The 14,134-nt window shown below is 38.8% G+C and overlaps 1 protein-coding gene across 7 annotated transcripts in view; it reads left to right on the top strand.

Moving 5' to 3' along the window:
• LOC122715174 (papilin) overlaps positions 1-14,134 on the top strand; it is a 139,042-nt gene that overhangs the window by 39,188 nt on the left and 85,720 nt on the right. The gene's annotated exons all lie outside the window — the stretch shown is intronic.

The raw sequence follows: 14,134 nt of genomic DNA, 5'->3' as shown, positions 1-14,134 counted from the left end.
CGGCCGACCGATAGAACGGAAGTTGGATGATTAACGAACGAGCTCTCGCGTGATAGATATTAACCGGCCGCATTGCGCGAATTAATATTTATAACGTAATGGCGTCATACACGGTTTTTCTTCTTACACAATACTTGATCGCTTCTTTGATTTTTGAAGAATCGCGAAATCCTGTGTTTCAGGGATCGACCGATCCCTCCTGCCTTTCATATATTTTTTTTTTATAGAAGTTATCACGATAAAATATTTAATTCTTTCGTTATTATGGTTTATTATTTCACAATTATTTCGATATTATATCGACTATAATCGCTCTGCATAAGATGCCGCGTATTGTACGTATGATGAGGTACATGTGATTGGAGTTATCGTACATCGAGTATCTTTCTCTGGAAATGTGGCATCGGTATTTTGTTCTTATCACGAGATTCTTCGATAATAAAAATCATCAATCAAAAAAAGAAAATGCTGACGATCTTTCTCGTGTATTGTGCGCATTTTTGACGCACAGGAAAGGATTTGAAAGGATTAAGAATTAATTATAACCGGTTCGGGTGGATGAAATGTAACAAGTGGATTATAGTTTTCTTCCATTTCGAATGATGTCGAATATTTCACATCGATCTAAAAAGAAGAAGAAGAAGAAGAGAAAAGAGATACCCAAATCTTCTATTTCTTTCGCTCGAATATTCAATTTATTTAATAATTTCAAAAAAATCGAACAACTAGGAATCAACACGAATCAATATTAAAAATATCCTCCTCCGGATCTATTTATCGATAAAACCGGCGCACGCCTCTCCAGACGGATGGTATCTCGCGGCAAGGAATTTATAGATCTCGGCCAAATTTAGAATCGATCTCTCTCCTATCCAACCGGCGGAGGTTTGTTTGTTTCCTCGACGAATCCAAAGGAATTTTCTATCATTGGGTCAACGACGACACGAAACAGGGCCCGCGCATCGATAATCCTGATTATTTTCGTTGAGCGGTGAATTTCGGACACGTTCAACCCCCCGCTGAAATTCCCCTCCAAGTTTCCCCTCGAAAACTGTACTGTACTCGATCGAGCAGAAATTTATTTTACCCCCTCCCAGTTTCTTGGAGCGCGATCCGTTTCCGGCTCTCGATTTATTGCGAAATTTATTATTTTTCCACCGCACTTTTTCCGCGACAGATAACCGGCGCTTCAAACCACGCTCAACTTGCCGGTTTTAGGGCTCGTTGTCGAGGCAATTGCAACAACTGTTTGTCAGATCCGAGATGAACAGGATGAATACCGCGGAAATGGCGGAGTTGTGTCGATCGAGAGAGAGAATTTTTGGAATTCAAGGAGGATCGGATAATGGTTGGTAATACGATTAATGTAATTGCGGATGGATCGATCGAAGAATCGAAGTTGGTAAGGATTTTTTGCAGTTCGTTGTTTAGGAGATAATCGTTATTTTGTTACTTGGGTTGTTTTTATTTTGTTTTTTGAGGATGAAAGGAATTTTTTGGATAGTTTGTTGATGGTTCTGATTATTATAGGTGTAAATAAAGGGATTTTAATCTAGTATTAATCTTTCTTTTACCAATTTTTTTCATTGAATGAAACGAATATGAGGATTGAAGTAATAATAATAAAGAAATAAGACTTTTGGAAATTTATTTAGTTTCTTCTTTTATTATATACTCTCTTTCGGAATTATAGTTTTGGTTCAATTGACATATTTTCTACGTAATGCCAGTTTATCGTATAAAAATTTTTCAGAAATCGAAAAACTATAAAACAGCGACTAAAAGTTTGCGTTCAAGTGGGCGCAGGTGGCCTTTTCAAATACCTTCGATAAAAGTAAGCAACAGTACATTATTGGGGCACGAAATTATAACTCGACGCAAAAGTGGCTATATCTAAAGATCAAGTAGAAAATGTTTATATCAATTCTTATATTTTTTTCCCAATTTACCTCGTGAAACAAATCCAAATCGTGCAACAAGGAAAATTCTTTAATCTTTTCGCAAAGTAATAAAGTGTAAATAAAAGTAAGTGTAATAAAAATAACTTAAAAAAATAAAATAATAATTCATCGTTCCAAGATGCTCTCAAAGCTTCTGACATCAAAACAAGCATATCTCCAATTTCATTCGAATCTCTAACGAAACTACACTCATTAAACTATTACTTATTCCTAAATCCATTTTCTCTCGCTCTTATCGACGGAGCGTAACAAGCGATTCGAACGAAAGTGATCGTAAAAAAGGAATAATAGATGCATCGATTACCAGTTATCGATGTACGACGAAGTGGATCGGAAACGAGGCCCGACGACAATGCTGTTCACGTTGCTTTCGCGGATGTCACACCTCGCGACGAATCATCAGAGGCATGCGGAATTCTATATTTGTCCGTGAAACTATTTATATCGTGGCGTTTCACGTGATCCGTAATACGTATTCATGGTCACGAAAAAAAAAAAAAAAAGAAAAAAAGAAAAAAAGAGGAAAAAAAATAGTCGCGGGGCCAATTAACGAGGCGGTGATCACGTTGCATCACGTGTCATTTTTTTTTTTTTTTTAAATAGCCGTTCGTGTTCCATTATTATTTCATAAGCATTTCCATTATTATAATCATTTATAGGTTGTAGATGTAACAGATATAAAATAGCAAGCGAACAATTCTCGGTTGCAATTTTATCAATACCGATTGTTCCCGGGGAATAATTTTCAGATTTCGTATCGTTGAAAATGAATAGGAACAGCTATTCTGATTATACAGATTAAACCTGTTTGAGTATTACGTATGGGATTAATAAGCTGTTGGAGTATTACCGGGAGGATGTTTTTAACGATTCTGTGTGTAAATCTCTTCAATTTCGAAATGTTATTGCACCGTTTGCTGTTAACAATTATTAACGTTATTATCAACGAACGGTTTAAATATCGTATTCCCCAAGTTTTCTTCTCGAAAACTTTAATAAAAGAGTTGAAAAGAAATTGATTTAGAATTGAAAATTTTTAATTATTTATTTCTTAGATCAAAGAAATCTAAAAAGCTAATCAAAGATCGCTCCAATTACTACACGAAAATAGTAGATATTCAATTGTATATAATTCAATAACATTGAATTCTTCTCCAATCTCCAAACTTGCAAGTCTAGGGGAAAAAATAAAATCACTATAAGGAATATCTCGCGTATATTTGAGAAATTTCTCTTTGGGAAATTATTGGGATTGACCACTAATACTTTCCAATCTAGCTGCAACACGTGTAACATTGAATTCTATTGAAATGTCCAAGTTTCGATCCTCAAATCTATTATGGATTCGAATATTAACAGCGGGCCAAGTTGCCAAGTAGCAGGTGGTAATACGTGGGCCAATAATTTGCGCGGGAGATTTAATCGTAGCGCGTTGGTGGGCGGGGTCGAAGTTCGCTGATTAAAATATAAATCGCGGTGTCCCCGGGATCGGATTAAACCGGATGACAACGTGGCTCAGTTTGCGCGGATCGACGATGATTTAGCGCCGTGGTACGATGTTATTTGATTTAAAGGCGCGTAGACATGATCGAAAAAAAAAAAAAAAAAAACAAAAAAACTTTGACCTCTTGGATATTTATTCCCGAGCTGTACCCGCTGATAGGATGGGATCGCGTGATCGACAATCGAGATGATTCATAACTCGGGAGTAGTAATTGAAAAAAAATTGGATCACGTGGAAAGTTTGTAGCCGTATGAACGTTTAACGATTAACATCGGCGAATCGATTTCGAAATCGATCGATTTTGGATATTTTATATACAAATATCATATTATCTCTATTGACATCTTAATGATATTATTTATCTACAACGATGATACAGTCGTGATCTAAAGATTGAAATACCGTGATCTTCTTCTTTTTGATATTAAAATACCTTTAAACGAAACATTTCACGAATCGAAAATAAGAACGAGAACGGAAGCGTAAAAAAAATTCTTTCAAGAGCAAGATCGATATTTTCCTCTCTCTATGATAATATTTATAAATATATTCCCGTAAATAAGATAAATAAATTATTATACTTTGCGCTACCATCGAAAAGAAAAAAAAAAAAAAAATGATCCATTCTCATCATCGAGGCTAGAAAACTAGCTAACCATTTTAGGAGGATTCGAGTTACCTTACCCGCCATAAAAGTAACAACCGCGAAGACAACCTTCGTATTCAATTTCACGGTGCAAATAACAAGATCGAGTATTAAGATCGAAATCGTTTATCCGTGCCCCCTCCCCTCTCCTTTAAAGGCATTGCAATTCCACTCGTAGAAGGGGAACGAATCGCGAGTCGTGTATCGGTTTCGTGAGCAAACGGCAAAATGCCAACTCGACTTCTGCAAATAATTGATCGAAATGACGATCGTCTCTCAACATCCTTCGATCACGCACGAACATCTGGCCGCGTTAGATTCTTTTCTTTTTTCCTTTTTTTCTTTTTTTTTTTTTTTTATATCATTTCATCGACGCCACCGGTGGAACCTCTCTGGACGCGTGCACCTCTCCTCCAACGGTTATCCAACCGTAATCGTCGTCCCTCTTCTCCTCCTCCCAATGGAACATGGAGCTGAAGTCGGCTCATTAGTCGGGGAATTATGTTTTCCGATTGCCACGAATCGATATCGACTCCGACCTCCGGCCACGTTCCACGTTTCTAATCCCTCCCCTTTCCCCCCAGGTGAACGCCAACTATTTATCTCGGTATGCCGTAATTACGATCAATTAAACGGGGGAATCGTCAAGCAGGAAACGAAAATCGAATCGAAAGCGAACTTTTCGAACGTGTCGAAACGTGCCTCCCCGTTGGAAAGTTTTGAAACTGGCCAACCAGTGGTCGTTGACCCTCCCCATTTCTACGATTTGGAAGTTGGGGAGAAATTTCGGGGACCAGCTGCTTTCGTGGTTTTGACTTATGACTCCTCCACCCTTTCGACCGTTCATTGTCTTTTTTCGAAGAGAAGAAGAATCGCGAGACGCGCGATTTTCGAATAGATTTCGAACGAGGATGATGGAATGAGATTACATCTTTAGTAGGAAGAGGTATTCTCGATCGAGAATTTTCTATTTTTAGGGTGAAAAGATTTTATATATCCTCGTATTCGTTATTTTGGAAGAGGAAACGTGTGAAGTGGAAAGGAGAAGGGAACTTTGAAAAGATTTCTGTGTCTGATATTTTTGGAAGAGGAATTGTTTTACGATTCGATGGGACTCGAAAGAAATGGATAATGAAAATGAAACGTTTTGTGGTGACTTTGAAATAATAGACGGATAAAATATATATATATATCACGAGGTTGTTCACAATGGAATAATAAAAGTAGAAATATGATAAAATTATTCCCCGGGAATATAGTTCGAAAATGCAAAGTGAAAACTGAAACAATTATTCGTTTCACGGAATAATCCATCCGCTCGAAATCCAAGAACACAAACGAAGCGAAATATAAATACGCCTATGAATTAAGCAAATATTCCCGGTTAAGTAAATACATAACTCTTTCGCAATATGAAACTGCCGGTGAAAGTTTCATCGAAACACATTTCCAAACAGTTCCAATCATTTTACTCGTATTTAAATTAACATAGAAGAAACCGCCATTAATTAAACCTCTCCGCTATCTCCCTTAATACTTATAATTTATATCGGTCCAAGATTACCAATAGAAAATATATACCTCTCTTCTGACCCAATTATTTTATTCTTAGTTGAAAAAAAAAAAGAACTAAAAAATTCCCTAGAAACGGTTAAAGCGAAAATCATCGTAGAGAGACAACTTTTTCTCTCGTTTTCGTTCGATCTCTCGAAAAATATCTTTGGAATTCCCAGCTACTTCTTCCACCGGCACACAGGATATCCGCGAGATGCTGAGCGTGCAACGAGAAGATTCGCTCGGGATAAAGGAGGACGCGTGCCAGGGCGGAGGAATAAAAATTGGGGAAGATACATGGAAATGGAATGGACTTGGAAATTTGGAAAATTGTTCGAGTCGTTAGAGATCGAGAAGAAATGTATGGGCGATGTGATACAGTTGAAATTCGATAATGAGATGGAGTAATGGAAGAAGAAGAATCTCTTTTATTTTGACACGCGTGTATTATAAATTGGTACGTATATTTCGTACAATAAACGAATTTCGAATTCGCGAGTAGGGTTTCAATCAATGAGGCCAAATCGAGATATTTTAACTCAACGCTCAAACTTTGTTCGAATAATTAATTTAACCGAGATGTAGCGAATTAATTATCACCGCATCGATATTGCGCCATCCGAAATACTTTGATGAACACGCATCGAACGAATTTACCTTCGTTTCGGTAAGCATTTACGATTTCATCAGCAAGATACGTAATATATTTGTCGATTGCAAGTTGAGAACGATCAATTTTCAAAATTTGAGCCCAATTTGAATCCATTTCTGTGACTTTTTTCAAAATTTATATATGCTTTCCCATATATCTATATATTAAAACGGGGAAGAGAAATTGTTTTCTAACTATATATTATGATTCTTCTCTCTCGAATAATTTAAAATTCAGCAAACGATCTATCATTGCCGATTTCGACTCGATAGAATTCACTTTAACCCTTTAACTATATATGATTTCTAAACCACATATTACTATAATTATAGCCAGACACGAGTATAAACAACATGTTAATTTTCACGTAAACATAGAGTCTGAAGAATACGAATACTTTTCTAAATATTTTGATGAACAACTTATTGTCTCGAAAACCAATAAATATTACGAATGATGATGATGAACAGCCATATTCTATTCTCCTTTTTTCTTTTTATTTAGTGACTGCGCTACCCGCAGTTAAAGGGTTAAATGATAGATTCCGCGAAAGAAATTCCTCATTCCCAGGATATATCGAGATATATCGTTCCAAGTGAGAGATAATGGCCGATCCGAAACCGAGGTCGAATTGCCGATAACAGAGAGAAAGAGAGAGAAAGAGAGAGAATATTTATAACCGGTTGATCACGGAGGCGGAAAACGCGGCTTTTTCCTCCCCCTCCCCCCTTTCATCGATCGATATATTCTCTTTGGGGAGTATCCGGTGGCAGCGTTGTACCCATAAACCTAGATTCAGTTGGTTGAGGTTTTGCTGCGACAGGAGTTCCTTGAATAGAGCGTCTACGCTTGGACGTTGGGGCTTTGGTAAGAAGTTGGCGAGGATGCAGCAGTTGAAACGGAGGGGAATAAGGGCGAGATGCAAGTAAAGGCGGGAGAAAAAAAAAAGGCCAATTGGAGGGAAGAATGGAGGCAGTGACACAGTGTAGATAGAAGGATCGAAAATGGTCGAACGAAAGAACGAGATGTGAAATCGATGGACCGAGTTTCTCCCGAGTTGACGATGAAAGTTCTTTTCCGTTCGCGTGATCGCCTCCGTGAATGAATCGAGTAAAAGAAAAAGAAAATTGCGCGAAAAATTGAAAACAAAATTTGGATAAAATTTTCGAAAATTTCGTCCGATCGATCGATATCATTTTCAAACTTCTATCTAATATCACCATAATATCGCCAATCTCTGTCATTGCCTATCATTGAAATATGTTAAATATATAGAAATATATTAGATAGATATCGTATTATCCTCTAATAAGGAACGATCACATCCAATTTCAAAATTTTCAACGACACTGTGTCGTAAAATTGTAGATTTTAAATTGAATCGTTGAATCTATTTCCATCTAAACTTTCAACTTTAAATTATCATCTCGAAACACGTGTATCTGCATCATTCGTGGTTAGATTATCGACATTTAAAATTTTGAATTGTAAAATTGTAAATTCAATATTTCATAAAACATTAATACCAATGTCCACTATTTTATCTTGTTCATCCTGTTACGCCATACCGTTAATGTTAACGTTGTTGTTTTGATATGCTTAAATCATTTCGATCTTGAAATTAATATTCACGATTAAATTCTATTGACAATCTTGTCTAATCGGTGGCACAAATGAAACGCGATTTCCGTGGAAAATTGGAAGGAAATTTTCTTCGTATTTGTTGGTTTGACGAAAATGAGGGGTAGGAAAAGAAGAAGGGGGTGGCGAGGCCGAGGAAAAAGACGATCGTCTGGGGAAAAGTTGTGGGGAGGAACAAGAAATAGCACTATCGTTGAACGTTTGGGATCACGATGCAGAAGCGGATCGGTATTATAGGCGCGCGTGTCTCTGACAGGGAGCAAGAACGGAGACGTAAATACCGGTCGTGTGACGGGGGAAGGAGAAAGGGTTACGGGATTTCTCGAGGAGTTCACCGCTCCTATAAACACCTCAGAGCGTGCGCGTAATCGCCGCGCTCGCTGATGCAACCATCCTCGGCAAGTGGATCGTGTAGCACCTGGCAATCTACGCTACGTTGTCGCGATTGTTTGCGCGTGTTCGAATTTCGCGTGGGGGAGAGGAATGGGCCAAGCAAGAAAGACGATTCGTGACGGAATTCGACTTCACAACGAGAAACTACTCGATCCTCCCTCGAAGGGATATTGTAATTTGGAAAAGAATATTTCCACTCGAGACCACTATATATAGCTCGATTACAATAATTCCAATTACGAAGCGATTTGTAAAGTGTTTTTTTTTTTTTTTTTTTTTGAGGAGGGCGATCGAAGAATCCTCGCTTTGGTAAAATAATTTCGAATTATTTTTCAAAAATCTATTTTTCGTATAGATATTCGATAATCGTTACGAGTTATGAGAAGAATAAAATAAATAATCTTTCTTCTCTCTCGATTTAAAATACAAGCATGCACCTAAGGATCTATTTCTAAACCTTTTCCTAAACACGCCTATCCCCTTCCCTAATCCCATCTTCCCAATTACCAAAGAGGAAACATCCAGAAACGATTGTCAAAATAATCACGCGAACCGTGAACAATTCCATTAATCTTCCTCCACATCCTTACTTCCCACAGGCTTGTCCCTATCTCTCCACATTTCGCCCCAAGATTTCTTATCCGCTGTGTAACCACTCGCTCGAGGAAATATTCTCACGATCCGCCTCTGCCTCTGCCTCCGCCTCCGCCTCTGCCTCTCCAGACCAGATGCTGATTCGCGCGTGTGCTTTTACACACACACACACACACACACACACAAACACATACGCGCGCGTGCACACGGCTGGTTTTGCACAGGCGGCCGTCGTATGAATCACTGGATGCACTTAGCCGGCGGTGGATAAGCCGGGGCACATTGTTGCAACAAGTGCATCGCGGTGCCGCCTTGCAGTCTGCAGTCGGTGCAGACAGCGCGGCGCGACGATGCCGTGCCCCCGATCGTGTGTTACGCAATCGCGGCGAGGCATTTGCTTTGCCCTTTGGCAAACGAGGCGGCAACGATCAACGCGCCATTTTATCCGTCGTGATCGATGCAACGGGGCCGAGGGACGAGTTTCGATTTTCGCGAGATATGCACGCGAAAGGAGGGACGCGATGGAGGGACGCGATCGAGGTACGGAAGGGTTGATTCGAAGAAATTTTTTTGGAATCGTTGTAAATTATGTAGACGAAAAAGGAAGAGGTTTTATTGGTTTTCGAAGATTTTAGGTTGGTTTCTTTTTTTTTTGAACGTATTGTATTTTGGGAGGTGTTCAAGTTAAGGGTGTATTTTATTAATTTTAGGATTTTTGTAGGAGATTTTTAAGTTTTTAATAATATTTCGTTAAACGTTTTCAATGGAAGCAGCGAGACGTGGTTCGATATCTAAGCAAAAATGTGATGTATATTTATTTTTCAGAAGGGAGGAAGGCAAGTAGGTTTTTTGTTTTGGAACCTATTGCATTTTGGGAGGTGTTCAAGTTAAGGGTGTATTTTATTAATTTTGGGATTTTTATAGGAGATTTTTAAGTTTTTAATAATATTTCGTTAAACGTTTTCAATGGAAGCAGCGAGATGGTTCGATATCTAAGCAAAAATGTATATTTATTTCTCAGAAGGGAGGAAGGCAAGTAGATTTTTTGTTTTGGAACGTATTGCATTTTGGAAGGTGTTCAAATTAAGGGTGTATTTTATTAATTTTGAGATTTTTGTAGGAGATTTTTAAGTTTTTAATAATATTTTTTAATAATATTTCGTTAAACGTTTTCAATGGAAGCAGCGAGACGTGGTTCGATATTTAAGCAAAAATATGATGTATATTTATTTCTCGGAAATAGGGAGGAAGGTAGGTAGGTTGTGGTAGGTTGGGGTAAAAGCAGGATCACGATGAAATTTGTTTCCTTATCCCTTTGGAAATTTTACATCGCGGGAACGTGACACGGGGAGGGATAGCAGTAAACGAGACTCGTGACCGACGGTCTTGTTCCATTCGATTTAACGGTGTCACCGTGGTGGAGAGTGAAAACGAATTTTATCATTACCGTTGCATCATTCACGACGACATTTTTTCCTCTCTACTTTTTTATTCTTTATTCACGTTTTCATCGAACGAATTTAAGATACAATGGTTTTCGACCACTTCTCTGTCCTACGAATTTCCGTTTCTCTCTCTTTTTCTTCGAATCGCATTCACGGATGGCGATACTCGATAAAAAATATACAGGCGCCTGAATCGGAATAATATTTACTCAAAGTCTGTTGAAGTTTCATCTTAATTGAAAACTTCTATCTCTTGTTTGGGAAAAATCGGATATTTCTACTCGAATCGAGGGGAAATGAAAAATAAATTTCCTAATTCTATCTTCCCACTTTTACAAAATAATTTATATTCTCTATTCGTACAAGTGAAATATATTAAATCGAATTAAAAAATTTCCCGTATAAATAAATTACTTTAATTCAATACGTGAGATTTCATATTCTCTGTGTATAATTCACAAAATATATACAGATTTCGATTAAATTTCAACCTCTTTTCCTCGAAATCGAGACAAACGATCTTTCACGATCTTTCTTCTCGCGTCTTTCTTTTTTTCATTAATCTGCATTACGCAATTTCATCGAGACGACGAGACATAGATCACAAGGATCGATAGAACCGACCACCCCGCGATCGCTTTCGAAAACATTCACGAAAACGTGAGGCACGTGCGCACCGTTTTACTTGGGATCGACGACGGTAGCTCGATTTTTTTCCACCACCTGTCCGTGTAACCGAGATTTATCTCACCCTTTCCCCCGTGCTGTTACACGCCAATTTCGGCGAACACGATCGAAACACGCCATCTTCTTTTTCGCTTCTTCCTTTTAAGTTTAGGGTTAATTAAAATTTTCTTGGAAAAAAAAAGAAAAGAAAAGAAAGATCGTTCCTCCCTTCCATTCTTTTGCTGTTTGATTCTTTCGCCACACTTTGTTGTTTCCCCTCCTCTCTTTTTTTTTTTTTCTTTTTCAATTCATGGAAGCGTGGCCAATATTTTCTTTAGCCGAGTGTCGTCCCTTAAAACCGTATCACGAAGACACGACCGTCGCGAATCGTGGACGCGAAAAAATATTGCTTCAGGATCGTTGGAAGCGTTCGACCATTAAATCAATGCGACCGATCGAGAGGAGGATTAGAGGGGGGGGGATCCTGTTTTATTTACGCGCAACTTGCTCCTTTCTCCGGTATTTTACTTGTTTTACTAGTACACCTACACGCGTATATGTGTGGAGAGAATAAATTTCTCTTATTAGTTCGTCGATATTCAATTAAATTGATCCTTAAATATTCTTGATCTATTAATATTCTTGTTTATTTTTAAGAGATAAATTTCCATGTACAAGCTATTCATTATGATGTATAACTCGTAAATTAATCGCTGTATAATAATCAAGTTATTATATTTACTTTAATTTGAAGAAGTAAGAAATAACACCACAAAAACCACTTTTGCTACGAATAATAATATAAACCGAGATATCGATATCAGACACCCTATATATATATATATTATTCTTGGAGCAAAACTATTCTTCTCCTCCCAGAAGGAGGAGGTTAAATATCCCCAATTTCCGGGGAGAAAAATTCCTCTTTCCTCGGTCGGAGGAAAACCGTTTCATCCGTCGGGGGCGAGGCGGCCGGAAGTAGGAAGGGAAAGAGAGTGTCCACTTCCGTCGTGTCGTGCGGTGGCGGCATTGTGCCGGATCGGGGCATCCGTCATTTATCGCGACGAGGCCTTCAGAAAAATCTCTCCCTTTTAACGCGCCACAAAAGAATCCACCGCCGACCTCTGGAATCCTCCTCCCTCTCCTCGCAATAAATGACGTGGTCCCAATTAAAAAAAACCTCTAACGTATATCTTTTTTATCTGTTTCAGGTAAGTCCCCCGTTCCCCTTTCCAAAGGAGTCTCTTCTGAAAAGGGGGAGGAGGCGGTAGGGGAACAAACGCGCCCTCTTCGTTATCGTCGACTTTTAAAGGACGAGCCGGTGATGCCGGCATTTTCAACGCCTTCTCTCTCGAGGGGAGGGAGAGAGAGGGAGAGAGAGAGAGAGAGGTTCGAGGAAACAAGGATGAATAATTCGCGTGAGTGCGAACTTTATCGCCTCGAACTCCTTCAGAATATTATTATATCTAGTGGATTAATTGGCCACGATAATTATTTAGTTTTCGTGGCAGCAGATGATTAATTAATTAATTAATTTCTATATCGGGTTACTAGGTATTATATATATATATATATATACTTTTTTAACTCGAGAAATTTTCTTCCCTCGTATATGCGTTTTAATTCGTGAGAAAGAGGGATATATTACGATATTGTTTAAATTTGCTTAAAATGCGCGCGTTGGAATTGGATCGAAACAAGTAGCAGGCGTGAAAGGATTGGATGACGCTCGACAGGAGGGACAGGAAATAGGGACTCTTCTGCCGTTTGAGAAACTCTGTTACTCCGCGATGCTGAGTTATTCATTTCTCTCGGTAGGTAGGTGCATCGACATCTGGCAACGCCTGCGAGAAAAATTGCTACCCGTTGCAACAGCTGCATAATCCTCGCGGTTATCGAGCAAAAAGCCCCCCTTCTTCGTTTCCTCGACCACGGTTTTCCACGGTCGAGGACGCGGGAGCCAAGGGAAGCTTTGGAATCGATCGAATTAACGATGGCCTCGGTCGAGTTAATTAGTAACTATTATCTTGATACCGACGGCGCAATTAATTACCGAGAGATCCTCCACGGACCTACCACGCGCCTTTTTCTTCCTTTTCTTCTTCTTCTTCTTCTTCTTCTTTTTTTTTTCTCCTCCCCCTCCTTCTTCGTTCGTTCATCGTCTTACTCCTCCTTCGTTTAATTCGTTCCTCCACGCGAAGTGTCGTTTCTCTGTCGGCGTGCAAAAGCGCGCTATGTTTTTCTTTCTTTCTTTCTTTCTTTCTTTCTTTCTTTCTCTTTCTCTCTGAAGAAGATCACGGACGATTGACCTTTCCTCCGTCGTTTTTGCCACTCGAATCTCTGAAAGAGAAAATCGATAAGGGACTACGAAAGGGAACGCCCGATTGAACTAATCGCGTCTGAGGAGAGTCTGTCGATGAAGGTTACGCTTCGAGCCTCGTTTCATTCAATTTCCGACACTTTCTCTTTATCCTCCTCGCGACGAAAACTTGTCGTGGCAAAAATTCCGCGAGACTTCTCTTTCTCGGAAAATTTCTCGAATATATCTCTGTCAATCTCTGCGATCAGTGAGAAGGAGGGGGGAGGGAAATGTTTGTGTTGCATCTTTCACTTTCGCTTCGTTGAAATTACTTTTTCGATTCGTCGAAGGAGGATGAAATTGTATTTTCAAGAGAAAGAACTTGGATATAAATCATTTTTTGAAAAAGAGAAGCTTGAATTCTCTAATTATGCGCTTATATACTTCTTTTTTTACACGATCATCCAACGTTTCTTTCTACTTCTCTTTACCGTCGATTCTCATTCGTAATTCAAATACCACTACATTCCACTCACATTCCAGTCACGTTCCAATTTCAATGCTATATCCTCGCAAATAAAACCACCGTTTCTCGCTTATCTTAAAACCGAATAATCCTATCCGCAAATCCTCGTTCAACGCGTCCTTCGTCCCATCTTCAACGCGTTTTCAATTCATCAAAACCAAAAAAAAAAAAAAGAAAGAATTTCCATTCCACCCCACAATCCCCACTGACTAAATCTACGAACGACGATTCCGCAGGGAACAAGTATCGACGA

The sequence above is a fragment of the Apis laboriosa genome, unplaced genomic scaffold (assembly GCF_014066325.1).
Source record: "Apis laboriosa isolate Shangri-la unplaced genomic scaffold, ASM1406632v1 scaffold34_cov151, whole genome shotgun sequence".
NCBI classification, from domain to species: domain Eukaryota; kingdom Metazoa; phylum Arthropoda; class Insecta; order Hymenoptera; family Apidae; genus Apis; species Apis laboriosa.
Note: the sequence above shows the minus strand (reverse complement) of the source record. Positions and strands in the feature narration are given on the sequence as shown.